The following is a 14,276-nucleotide window of genomic DNA, read 5'->3' as shown; positions in this document are numbered from 1 at the left end:
AGTGCCCGTCTGTTGGGTGGTTGTGCGAGTTCCTAGCGGTGACGGCGGCAAATCGAATACGATGGCAATACCCAAGACGGGCGAGTGAAATGGATATCAGTGAGCGATTGGCAATAGACGTCGTTGGTAGTCGGTTAGTTCCTTGGCACGGCGCGGATGGATGGGTGGGTGGATGGGCAGTAGGGTGCGGCTTATTTTTTGAATGTTCTTAAAATCAAAAGTTCGTTTGCTCTATTGATTTCAAATCACTTACAATGTGGTACATCGAAGTTTGAGCTAGAAATAATAAGATATAGAAGTGTACACTATTTTCATGGATGTCAAAAATCTTTGTTTGCGGATCACACAGGCCTCTCCCTCAAAGGTCGAGGCCTGCGTGTCATCTATAGTAGATTGCAAAAAAGTTTGGATATTTTTTCTTCAAACTTGCAAAAATAGAAGATTTCGCCTAATGCTTCCAAAACTCAACCAATAATATTTCCACATAAACTAAAAGCTTCAAATAAATGAAACCTTCAAGTAGACAAAAAAAAGGGTTGGACGTGGTGCAACCGATTTGAAAATGCTTTTAAATTATAAAATATGACCTACAAAGATATTTACGTAAGCATCATTCTCTTCAAAATTGAGTGAATGAACAGTTTGCCGAGCACTTAATTTACCTGAAATTAAACTAGTTTTGATCGGAAGTAATTTTCTCCTAATTTTTCATAATTTTACTCAACATAACTAAAATTTTGAACTTTATTGGGCCATATTTTATCATAAATACTTTACTGATTGGTAAAATTTGCATTCCGTTTCATACAAAAAATCCTAATAAATTTGAAACTTTTACAAAAATACCATGCTTTTCGTTAGTTTTCGTTAAATGACTACCATTTTACGAAAACTACCGAATATATGATATTTTTGTAAGTTGTAAATTTATTAGGATTTTTCGTACGAAATTGCGTTCTTACTTGAAAAGTGCGCCTAGCTTTAGTTCCATGCACCAATAGTTTTGTTCTGAAAAAAGTTCAAAATTATTGATAAAACCTTTTTGATGGTTTTGTTTTGGCAATGTGAATAAGTTTCAGCCTTAGTATTAAGCATAGCTGGATGAAATAGAAACACATGTTATTTTTCTGGGCCACACCCTAATGGACAGGTTGTCGTACCGAGCTGCCGGTAATTGTGGCATTGCGGACGGACGCCTCCAATAATGAAATATCAACAGTTTGCAGAGAGCGAAATTGGTTAGTGTTTTCCGCGACGCCGAGGGTTGAACATTGTGTTTTCGTATAGTGCAGATGACGAGACGAGTGTGGGAAGCGTTCTTGTGTTGTTGAACTTTATTGGGCGCGTTTTCCAAAATAGTGACCTTGGGTGTTGTGCTCGTGGACTACAGTGAAGTGAAGGAGCCGCAACAAGCCATACCCTTGCTGGGAGGGTGTTGTAAACTTGTAAACTGAGGAGGAGAAATACTTAATTCGCAAGTTAGTATGTATAGCAAAACATTTTATTCATCGTTCAGCTCCATATTGCCTAAGGACACATGAGCCTATGAAAGAAATCAATTTGTACAACTTTAAAATTGTTATTCATAAGCAAAGAATTATTTCTCCATAACCATTCAAAAGAAATTCAAATAGTTTGGTTTGGTTCAAAATAATTCGACCCGTTCTCTACAGTCGGCTACGAACGACACTCCAGTTCATGGTTTGTTTATACTGTTTGTTCTGTGCACCGGTTTTTGTTTTTGCATGCGATGGCGAAACTTGACCCAAGGTGGAAAATCCCACACATAGACTGCCAGATTGTGAGTTTCTCGGGTTGATGTATTATTATTGACTTTGGTGCCGGCAGCTTTCAGTTGCAGAATTGATTACTAATTATTAGTTTAGAATTTCAGTAGCTTGAGTCAAACTTGAAACGACTTTCTTACGAAGCTTACAGAAACATAAAAAACCGGGAAAACCCTCGATGTGTTTTAATGTGATGTGCATTTCTGGACTCGAGTAGCAATTGGCCTATGTAAGGTAATTAAATAAGTTAAGTTCAGATTAAGACTGCTGATTACACTATCACTAATATACATGTACTATCTTATCTAATAAGGTGTACAAACATACAAAACATTTAAAGCATTATCTTCTTTCAATTTCAGTCGTCGCGTTGTTGTATTTTGTACAACACTGTTGAAAAAACCTCGCTTTTAGTTCACAACAACAGCGTGGTGGTTCTGACGGTGGCAAACCGCGCGACGACTGGAAGGTTAATCAACCAAAAATGCGTCTAAATGTGCGTGGGGAATATCGGCTGAAACCGACTTCTTATTTTGGTATTTCAAAATTTTCAAACAATGCTCGTATGAAAACTCTTTTCATGTTACGCTACTTTCCCCCTAAATGCCAGTTCACCAAATGACCCAGGGAAACGCGGATCATAAAGATACAATTATTGTCGCCAGTGATAGGGCGGTGAACTATAAAGAACGATAAACAATCAAAAGAAGGAGATATCTGGTCATTCTTGGCTAAATCTTCTTCTTCTTGCCATTACGTCCTCACTGGGATAGAGCCTGCTTATCAGCTAAGTGTTCAATGATCAATTCCATAGTTACCAGGGTTGGATGACAAAACGTCGAAAGGAAAGAATTGGAGAGAAACGCAATTTTCTTAGAAAAATGATTATCTTTCGAAGGAATAAATAATTTCCTATGTGTCAAACGAACACGATGTGAAAAACTAGATTTGGAAAACAATCCCAAACCGCTGTAGAAAATTTAATTCATTCGACGTCTTGTCTTCTCGACGTTTCGGGACTCAACGTTTTGTCTTTTGACGTTTTTCTCTTTTGATATTTTGTCCCTTAATCATACCAAGGGAAGTCAAGGTAATTTTCATTACGAAAAGATACTGGGCCGACAGGAAACGAACCCAGACATCTTCAGCATGGCATTGCTTTGCAGCCGCGGACTCTGACCACTCGGCTAAGGAAGGCTCTCACTAAATACCAATATATGCCAAGGACGGTGGAACTCGAAAGAAACAACAATCAAATAAAGAAGGGTACACATTAGATGACCGGTTCATTCACCACCTTGAACTAAATGAAGTTCTTCAAACCTCTCCAAATCCCGAAATCTGCTTGAAGGCTCCTTAGGAAACTAAAGAAAAATTCTAAAAAAGCTTACAGCAAAGATTGTGATCGAATTGTGAGATTTTTTTTTTAATTTGTGCATCATAATTCAGAAAAACGTTTATTAATTTACATTTTCATATCCCGTCATCCAATATTTTATAGCAGTATTACGCGTACGTTGAACTTTTCTTCTTCTTACGTTTTTAAGACGGATCAAGAGTTTAAGATCGTCGTCTTCAATAACAGATTCAAATTTTGCTTTTCCTAAGGTTCTTCCATAACATTTTCCCAGGGATTCTCGAGGATTTTGTTCACGGATGCTTCTAGCAATTCTATCTCTACATATTCTTGAAATAAAAAATCATTAAAGAAATTTTTACAAGGTGACGATAGAGAATTGTCTCAGTATTTCCTTGAGTAAATGATTTGTATATTTTTCAGGAACTTCTCAAAGAACTTCACTAGGTTTTTCTCCAAGAATTTCACCAGATATTCCTTTAGGGAATTTTTCAAATATTCCATTAGGAATTCAAGAATTTTTGCAATAAATCCCCTTTTAATTTCTTTAAAGATTTAGAAAAAAATCTTGAAGAAGCATCATTTTCCTGATTTTGTCTAAGCTTTCGATCCCTTTAAATTCTTCACAGAACTCTTCCTAGGATTTCCTGTTTGAATTGTCCCAATGAATCCCTTAAGAATATTTCAGGGTTCTTCAAGGGATTCCTCCAGTTATTCCTCCATAGATTCCTTCACAAATTAGTTTAAGGTTTCCTGCTGGATTTTTATTTCTAAGAATATCTCCAAAAATTCATAGATTACTACAAACTCTCCGTCAAGGATTCTTCCTACAACAACTTTAGGAAGTATTCAAAGATTTTTCTCTGCTTATATTTTTTATAATGCATTTGAAGGGAGGAAGCATCTCTGAAGAAATTGTTACAATGACCCTGGAATTATTTCTTGTTAAATTATCAACAACGGTTTAATATAAAATTATAGAAAAACAAATCCTTCCAAATTTACTATTCAGAATTCTCGAAGAAATTCCCGAAGGAATAATTCTTTCAAGGAACAATTTTTGTTAGAATTATCTGTAAGATAATTTACGCAAAATTTAATCAAGATTTTTTTTAATGCTAAAACAATTCCTACTTGCAAAAAAAGTCCAAGTTGAATACTTGGGGAAGTTTTTAGAGAAAACTCTGGATGAACACTTGAACAATTTGCTGGAGAAATCTCTGAACAAATTCGTTTCAGATTTCCTGGGAAAATTCCTGAAATAATCGATTACATTTTTTCACAAGTCATTTCTCATCATCAGAACCGGGATAATTCGTGAAAAATCGCAGAATGAGTTCTGGATATTTTAGAGATATTTCTATAACAAGGAAGGAGGAAGGAGGAAGGAGGAAGGAGGAAGGAGGAAGGAGGAAGGAGGAAGGAGGAAGGAGGAAGGAGGAAGGAGGAAGGAGGAAGGAGGAAGGAGGAAGGAGGAAGGAGGAAGGAGGAAGGAGGATGGAGGAAGAAGGAATTCTTAAAGTGTGAATTCCTTTAACACATTTCAGGGCCACAACTGGTGTGAATCTTGGATAATACCTGATGAAATTCCTGGATAATATACTAAACAAATGTTTAGAACATTTCTTGGAGGAGCTACAGTAAACAATCTTAGAGGAAGCTTTGGAGAAATTTGTATTAAATTCCCTTGAGGAATCCGTAGAGAGATCATTGTTGAAACCCTTTAAGTAATTATTGAATGAATATCTGGAAATATTTCCAAATGATTTTCTGAATCTTAGAACTAATAACAGATTAATAATTGGAGTGATTCTTGTAGGAAAGACTATTGGAATTTTCTTAAGCAATCTCTTGCTTTATAAAATACTAATCTAGGTATAAACTCATAGATTTTTCCGAAGATTCTCCTGAGTTCATAAAGTGATTATTTCCCATGGAATTCCTTCAAGAATTTTCCTAAGGAAATTCCTCCCAGAATTTTGTTCCGGGTGTCTCAAAAATATAACCTGGATATTTTCAAAAACAATTATAGAAATTACCTAAGAGATTCCATCAAAAAATTCCTCCCAAATATGTTTTAGATATTTTTCAAGGAAGTTCTGAGTCCACCATGACTAAGTCCGATGACTGTTCCATCGATTTTCTTAGTATATCCTGTAGAATTCGGTTAAAAGATTGGTAAATTAAAATCTGAAGGAAATCTTAGTATATTCTTTGGAAAAAGAAAAAGTAAGGAAATACTGGAGGTAGTATCGTTGGAGTGCTAAAGGATTTCCTGCACGGGTAGAAAACAGAATCCAAAAACAAGATTATCGCTCATGATATCATGATTCGCAGAGTGTTTTCAGCTTATGAAAATACACCATGATTTGGACTCATGATATCATACGTCATATTGCCGTAACGCAACACACGCGTTGTGCTTTTGTTGTGGATTGCTCGGAATCATGAATCACATGCCTAAAATCATGAGCCGCGCATCCGTTTATAATCGACAACATAAACAAAAATAAAAAAAAAAGCTACAGCAAGATTCGAACCTAGAACCTTCTGATTGAGAGTCCCGCATCATACCACGCTACCACTTTGACGTGTTAAAATTAAGGTGATCGAAACTAGCGGGTGTTGTTTCCCGGACTCGAAAAAATCCCGGGATTTGGGATTTTATTTTTCCCGGGGTCCCGGGACAAAAATCAAATGCTTCCAAAACGACTATAGAAAAGTCAAAGCGGGTTTTGAAGCAATGTTTAGTTTTATATAATAATTTTATAATAACCAAAACTGTTTTTTAAGGTTAAGTTGAATTTTTATAGTAAAAAACAATGATATCTTAGGTTTTAGTCATCAATATTTCATCTATCTGCAGTCGAAGTTAATTGTCATTTATTAAAGTTAATTCAAAACGAAAACCAATCGTGTTGCATAAGATATAGGTATAGGTGATACCAATCGCTCTAAAATTTTACAAAGAAATCTTTTAAAGCCTACTGTTATGGTTATGCCACTTATTGACAATGTTGTAGCATATGGAATCTTCATGCTTCAAAATTATTGGCATATCAGCCACGTTAGACCAGGAAAAGTGTAAGGTATACCGGAAAAATTAAAACTATTACGGGAAGAATTAAAAAAAATCAACCACCAAATCGAATGTTAACAAATCGAACAAACCGTAGGAACACCTGTTATAGTTTGTTGAAAATTACATAACTAACATACCAGAGAAACAAAAGTTTAATTAGTCAAGTGTCCTTAAATCTCAATAAAAACTCTTATTGAGTAAACTAAATGCAATAATTAAATTAAATTCTTGCATCATCAGTTACCAATAAAATATGCCACTTGTTTTGCGTTATTATTTAAAAATAATACAACAGCATTTTCTAGTTTAGGAAGCCATTTCGGGAAATGCTGGGATTTTCGAAAATATCCCGGGATTCGGGATTTTTTAGATTCCGGGATTTTCCGGGATTCCCGGGACAAGACCCTCTAATCGAAACGAATCAACTGAAGAAATGCACCCCGTTTAGTGTTGTTACTCTGGATGTTACGCATATGAGGAACCATGATTTGTGGTCCTCATGAGTTTCATGACTTGAAAATCATGATCTGGGAATAAAATGTTTATCCGTGTGGAGAAAATCCTCTAAGCATTCTTTGAAAAATCGCTGAATGAATTTCTGGTAGAATTGCTAGAGAGATCCCTGTATGAGTCTCTGAAAGTATTCCGAATGAAACCTCTGGACAAATCACTAGAAGGTTTCTTGATGTTTTCCCTTGAGACATGTGTGATGAAATTCTTGAAGAACCTGTTGAATAGCCACGTTAAGGTCTTTAATTTTTTTCTCTGCAGCCTACACCATTTTGCATCAGGATTAACTGCAATCATTCTCACTCTCAACTTGGTCTTAATAGAAAGCTACGCGTTTATCATTACGGCTATCTGTGTCCTGAAGTTAATCTTAGATAAATATCTGGAGTAAATCATGCAGGAATATCTATTGGAACTTTCTCGAGCAATCTCTTATGGAGCTTTCCAAATAAAAGTTTACAGAATGCGTAGAGATATTGCAAGAAAAATACTCGGAGCATCTCATGTAGGGATTATTAAAGAAATTCATGGAGGAATTATTGCAGGTAATCCTAACGGTGTTCATGGAGGAATCCTAGTTGGTATTCCAGAATGAATGCCTGGAGAATATATTGACACATATAGAGTTGTTCGGTAATCAAATCCACATGGTTTTAAAATTAATTATCTCATTATGCGTGGTGAATATGCATAAATCATGAGTGAAACTAAGAAAAAAATCACGTGCCCAGGTGGGAATCGAACCCACGACCTTTTTATGCTAGACGAGTGCTTTACCAAATAAGCTACCGAGTCACTTGGTGATACCATAATTTGCCACCTTATGTGTTATTGTGTCACCAAGTGGCTCGGTAAAGCACACGTTTAGCATACAAGAGCAGACATTGCAGAATCTATTTTCATTTGAAGCACGATCGAAGGAAGCAAAGAAAAACATCCCATCTTCATGATCGGCTATGTATCGCAAGTTGTAACAAATTGATAAATAAGAGCCCCAAAGAGAGAGCGATGATAAAAGTATTGTTTCCCTCATGTTTACCATTGAGTGTAGGTGTTTTATTTTACTGGCACGATAAACGATCCCCGAACATCCGATATCAATAGTGTCCCCCAGGTTTGGAGCTTGTCTAAAGGGGTTTTACCATGCATTTCTATCCCCCGATCTAATCAGAGCTGTAGCAGTATACGATGAACTGGTTCTCATGATGTGCTGTAAATCATGATTGTTGCAGAGAGCGATGTGTGAAAGATTCTCTAAATTTTATCAGGAGTCAAATTCCACCTAAACACGTTTTTTATTATTTCAAAAATAGTTTATCCATCAAGTACTTAATTGTTGGAGAGGTTATTTGAGAAACCATTGTAGGTATTTCAGGAATCATCCGTAGAGAACCTGAAAGAATTTCGATTACATAAACAGAAGACGATAGTAAAAGTAAAACTAATTTATCAATTATTACTGCATCACGTTTAATTTTCAACTTAAGATGCTTGAATGTAACATGATCGTGTTAATGTAAAGTGTATTCAATTGAAGAATAAGCGATTTTTCGTTGACATTTAATTTTTTTTGCTCCAAATATTTGCATGAAATTAAACTGAAATTTACAACATATTTTTAGCTGTGAAGCATATAGTATATAGGCATAATTATTTTTGAAATTGTTGAAATGTCCATCTTCTATAAGAACTTAGTGATTATAACTAAAATAGAAATAAATGTTTTAAACCGTTATTAAAGGGCCTTCCTTAGCCGAGTGGTTAGAGTCCGCGGCTACAAAGCAAAGCCATGCTGAAGGTGACTGGGTTCGATTCCCGGTCGGGCCAGGATCTTTTCGTAATGGCTCTGTTCCAGTGAGGACGTAATGCCAGAAAGAAGAAGAAACCGTTATCTAAGGAGTAAAAGACTTGAACCTACTGAAGAGCACTGATTGAAAACTAGTGTTTTTGTTGGATTAACACTAACTGTTTAAGATCAACTATCGTACGTCACGTTAGGGACATGAAAATATAAAATCTGATCAATTTTATGTCATTTAGCAGACACAGGTTGCGTGTAGCATTCTGTGTATCATGAAGCCAAAACCAGATATGCACAGGTCATAATCAATCAAAGAGATAATCAGCTACCAATGACACCTATTGAAACTCGTCCGTCTATTTAACAGGTATCGCAAAAGAAAGCTTCCAGTACGAGCGGAAATAGAAATTGATCGGACATTTCTCTCGACTACTGGAGTCGTGCTCTAAATATAACGTCTCAACTATCCACACTTAAGTGCACTTTTCTCAAGCAAACTTATCCGTCCAACACCAAGCCGGTCAAGTCGGAGCAAGGTGTGATAATGAAATTCGCACTAATAGGCTAATTTGTGGGTAAACAGCCCGGATTATGACCGCGGTACGATTGTTTATGGTCGTCTGACTATAGTGTGGAGGTGTGGGAACAGAAGCTATGCTGTTGATGATGATTGTTATTAAATGGCCGATGCTGATCGAAGAAAACAACCGTGATAATTGCCATTCGCAAGCCCATTTCCTCCGCGTCATCGCACAGGGGTCCAATTTGCCAAAAAAGCTGGCAAAACCCCTATTTTCAAACATGTATTTAGTTGAAAAACAAAGTAGAACATTCATCTACTTTATCAGATAGTTGAGTATACCCACGGAAATTTCCAAAGAAAAATGTTTTTCATTATGTTTGGACTCTAAATAGGTGCACATGTCCGAAAAACTTGCTTTAAAACTCAACCTTTTTATCTTCACCAAAACTTGTGCAAAGTTAGTTTTCGGCATAAGTATTTTTTTTCTGGTTGATATCTCATTTCTATCTAGATTCAGCTTTTCTGGATGCAAGCCTACGTTATTTTGAAAAAGTTAAAAGCCTGGAATGCATAAAAAAATCACTTGTTTTTGTCATTTTTTTTTTTTATTAAACTTTGTTCTATGAATACAACAGTGACAATAGATAATAGGGTCATGTTTAAAGTTTGTCTTGATCGAAAATGTTAGGAATGCGTAATATTTGCTAAGATTTTATTTAAATCTGATCCACTGTGCGTCGTTTGCGTTTTAAAAGACACCGTCATCATTTTCACGATTTTATGAGTCGAGGGTGGTGGTGGTGGCCAAAGCATGTGACTTGCCGTCGCACGTGAATTAAGACTGAAATCCGGATTACGGTTGCCGATATTATACGGTCTCTGGCACAAGTAGGTAAGATGATGCTGGGATGAAGTGTTGCTAATAGTTATAATTATGCGTGATGTAAGCAAATTCGCCGGAGGAATGGATGAGGTGTCGGGGGCGTGGTGAATCGCAGCAGGGGGTTCCTACCGTTGGATTGTTGGGTTGAGACTATTTTCCTGAGGTTAATGATGATGATGACGATTATTTAGACGTCAGGATTGAACTTTGCCGGTAAGGAGGTGGCGGTTTTGCATCCAGAGCTCATGATTTGCGCCTGTTCATCAACTGATGGCTACCGGATTTTCCGTTTTTTCAAGGAGGTTGGTATTGGAAGTTTCTCTATATTAACGTTATTTTAAGTAGAAGCTTTCATTTTGGAGCCAACTTTTCTTACAAACGGAGATGTCAATAAACGTAGGAAGCGAAGAAAAAATGTTTCTAATTCTACTTAATTTCGCTCATCCGGTTTTTGGTCAGATAATGAGCGGCCTTATAGAGTTTGAGTTTTTTTCTTGTTCATAGTATTTTGTTCTCTTTGCCTTATTATTTATTCTACCCAACATGAATTCTTGTCTATTTATTATAAATTTACTTATCATATCTGGTTTCTATTCAGTTAAAAACTCTTAGAAATGATTTCACCTCAAATTTACCGTACTTGAATGATTGTAAATCCTGAATTTCCATCAAGAAGGGTATGAAGATCGCTTGAAAACTGATTTTGATCCGAGGTCCGGAGGGCCAAGTCGTTTATATACCAATCGATATAGCTCGGTTAACTGAGCACATGTCTGTGTGTATGGGTGTGTTATTTTTTTAGTTTTACCACCTTGCTATTTACGAACTTACCCAGCGATCACGTTCGATATGTAGGCTAGTTAAATCGAATTCGTCCATCGTGCGCCAGAGTTTCGGACTCGGAACTTCCACTACCGACTAAATCCACCATCGCCCACGAGCCATTCCCCCCAGTACTGCCTCTTGGCATTACTACATGGGGGAGACTAGTGTGCTAATCAGCACTGCTTTTTGCTTCGCTTCCTGCGTGTGACTCATCTTGTGGTCCTGTGCTTCCCTTGCTCTCTTCATACTTCATTTGAGGCTGGCGCCAGGGCCATATTTCTACTGCCGCTTCTGTGATTGCTACGCTTCGTTGCACTGCTTCGGCGCGCTTGGGGCTGGCTCCACTGATTCTTGAGCGCTCCAGGTTGGACCAGTTGGATGCCGAGGTCGGTCCAGCAATTCCGGTTAGAGGATGGCTTCCGGTTCACTGGTGTCCCGACGGCTTAAGCCGGTGACTCGCTACGGACTACTCAGAATAGTCCCCGATGGTGGATCTATCCTACTCCGACGAAGATTTCCCCCAGAACCGATGCTTTCTGGGCTGATGCCGATGTCGGTTATGCGTTCCGGTTCACAGGCGCCCCGAAGACAATTTGCCGGTGCTGTTTCGCGAGCTACTCAGCAAGTCCCCGGCGGAAGGACATAGCCTAATCCGACGCGATGTTGGTCGGTTAAGTTCCGGGGTCGGTCCAGCAATTCCCGGCTTTGGAAAATTTAACGATAATTGACACACGAGCCATAATTTCACCCCATTTATCCGCCTGCATTCATAAAACATGACACTTATCGTTCGTGGAAGATAACGAACCATGAACGAAAACAAGACAGACCCACCACCACCCACTGTTTGGCGCCAATCATTGTGTGTCAACAATTGTAACATTCACTGACCCACTCTCATTCTGATCACGAAATAGAGGTGAATATTTTCCATTTTCCATGCTATGTTTGCAACCAAAAAGGTGTTCGATGATCCAATAGATAATAATTAGGTTGTTAAAGGCTGCATTGTCAGAAAATATAAAAGTTATCACCAATTTTATGCAAAATATAAATCACCCGAATGGCTCGATACTGTTGCAGTCTGTGAGAGTTTCTGCTCTTGATCGCTCTTATGCCACGTACCAAACGAAAGAATGGGCTCTCCGAATACGATGTGCCACGAACTGTTACACTCTTCGAATATGGTTCGATCGGCTCATTCTGATCAAAATCCAAACACTGAGCAATTCCGGTTGGAGGATGTCTTCCGGTTTGCAGGCGTTGCGACAGAGCTCCTTCAGACAGGCTCTCTTGCTGAGCCTGATTTCCCTGTTGAGAGCGGTTTTGCCGCCTTGTACGCTGGTCTTCAATCTGATCTTTCAGCGTCGTTGCGGGCTCTCTGCATCCTTCTCCTAGCCCGAAAATAGCTTGCACGCAGATCGGCAATCATCGAGTTCCAGCAGTAGGCTGGACGGTGACTATGTCTCGGTTTACCCTCCCTTGGCAATAGTAGTTTACGGAACAAGTTGCAGAATGATGATTTTTACAGCACGAGTCGTAAATTTATCGACGGGTGCTGTAAAAATCGAGTTCTGCAACGAGTTTCGTACAACATTATTTGCAATTTCGTAGAAGACCACTTGATGGTATCACAAATTATATCGGAATGCATTCACCATTGTTTTACAATTTCTGAAAAATTGTTGTGTTATGATTCATTACGCAACTCAAAACAGCTGCGTAATGAATCATTGCAGCACTGGTTTTGGTTGCGTAATGACTATTCCCGCACTGCATCCTTCAGTTCCTGCACAGTAGGCCGTTTCATGACAGATTGCCGTGATGAAAAACAGCCTATTACGATGAGAAATTACAAAAACTACTATTATGGTTCGATGATGGTGTTGAGTAAAACTACAGCCATGATTGTGAGAACCGATTTTTTTTACGGAAGCCATGATTAGAGAATCCGTGTAGGCTGCAATGTTCAATATTTTGAAGCCCTAAATTGATGAAATTGTTTTTCTGATAATGCATTGCGCGTTCCGGGTGTTTCATGCATGATATTCACGATTCACTAGGCGTGACAATCGAAAACACAGGTATCGTATTCCATGAGCATGAGCATGATTGACCGCCCGCAGATGCTACTCCGTTATTACAAGAACAGCTGTACTTACACAGGGAACCAACAGACACTACTCGGGCTCAGTAGCAACCTCAATGTGTAAGTGCTGGTGCTCTCAGTATTATAATAAACAGTAACGGTGCCGGCTGCGTACGAATGCAGGTCAATTTTGGGATGGGAGGGAAATGTTGATGTGCTACATACTTGATTTATGGAAGCCGATGAGTCCTCTGCACTTCCACAAGTAAACACTGGGAGTTTGGATACTGGACTGACGCGCGATAGTTCATGACCCGCGTCAAGGTCGAAGGATCAAACACTACTCAAAACTATGAATATTGGAATTGGTGAAAAAATCACTATAGGAAATCCAGGAACAACTTTTAGGATTTTTTCCGAGTGATTCCTGGTGAGGTATTTCGAATCAGAATTCACTTCAAATAAAAGGATAATAGACAATTTTGGTAAAAAAGACTTGAGACACCTTCTAATTTTTGAACATTTTAGAAACTTGCATTAAAACAGAGACCAAGTCTCATAAAGAGACCTGCTACCAGCCCTGCTAAAATAGTCTTACTAAGGTTACTGTAGAATTTTAACAAACAACCCCAGAAGCACCAAAATGGCAAAGAAATTCTATAAATAAAACTAAATGGCATAAAGAAGGTCAAAATGTCCAACCCTAAAGGCCAGAAACAGCATTCAAAAGGCCATGGGCATCAAAAAATCTCAAAAAATAAAATCGTTTCACTAAAGCCAAACTGGACTAGAGGCTGAAATAGTTACATAAACCTAATTGAGCCAATGTTGACTAAATATGCTTTCAGAAATTAAAGTTGAAGTTTTTTTTATTATTTTTCCCGGCGTTTCCGTCCGTTTCAAGGGTTAAATCACTACGGTTTTCTAGTCAAGATGGCTTTGTTAAACTAGACTAGAAAATCGTGGTGATTGAACCCTTGAAAAGCGTCCCAAACGTACCGAAACGACTGGAAAAGTAAAAAACTAATGTGTTTAATTCCCTACAGACTATGTAACCAACATTGTTCCAGTAACATTACCTCAGAAGGAAAAAAAAGTCAATCTCCTAACGTCACCTTCGATTTTGAAAGGCCTTTGAAAAGATCAAAATTGTCTATGAAAAATCAAAATGGGCTGAAAAATGGGAAAATAGTAATAAATTGAATGACTTTACGAAAATCAAACCTGCTCGTGTAGAGGCAATTTACCTTATTCAGAGCAAACCCAAAACTCCCACTCGAAGCACAAAATAACTAGGCGACTTCTTGAAGGAGATAAAAAATTGTAAAAGCCGTATAACATGGCGATTCAATATGGAGACATCAAAATGGCCATGAAAATGTTCGAAAACACAGGTTTCGTATTGGTAAATAAACTGAA

At 37.9% G+C, this 14,276-nt stretch overlaps 1 protein-coding gene across 1 annotated transcript in view; it reads left to right on the top strand.

Annotated features, from left to right (window-relative positions):
- The first annotated feature begins 1,252 nt into the window (after positions 1-1,252).
- LOC5569443 (uncharacterized peptidase C1-like protein F26E4.3) overlaps positions 1,253-14,276 on the top strand; it is a 306,047-nt gene continuing 293,023 nt past the window's right edge. Inside the window, exon 1 of the mRNA XM_021840968.1 lies at positions 1,253-1,478. The gene's annotated coding sequence lies outside the window, so the exon portion shown is untranslated. The remainder of the gene's footprint in view (positions 1,479-14,276) is intronic.

Source organism: Aedes aegypti, chromosome 2 (assembly GCF_002204515.2).
Source record: "Aedes aegypti strain LVP_AGWG chromosome 2, AaegL5.0 Primary Assembly, whole genome shotgun sequence".
In the NCBI taxonomy this organism is placed as follows: Eukaryota; Metazoa; Arthropoda; class Insecta; order Diptera; family Culicidae; genus Aedes; species Aedes aegypti.
Note: the sequence above shows the minus strand (reverse complement) of the source record. Positions and strands in the feature narration are given on the sequence as shown.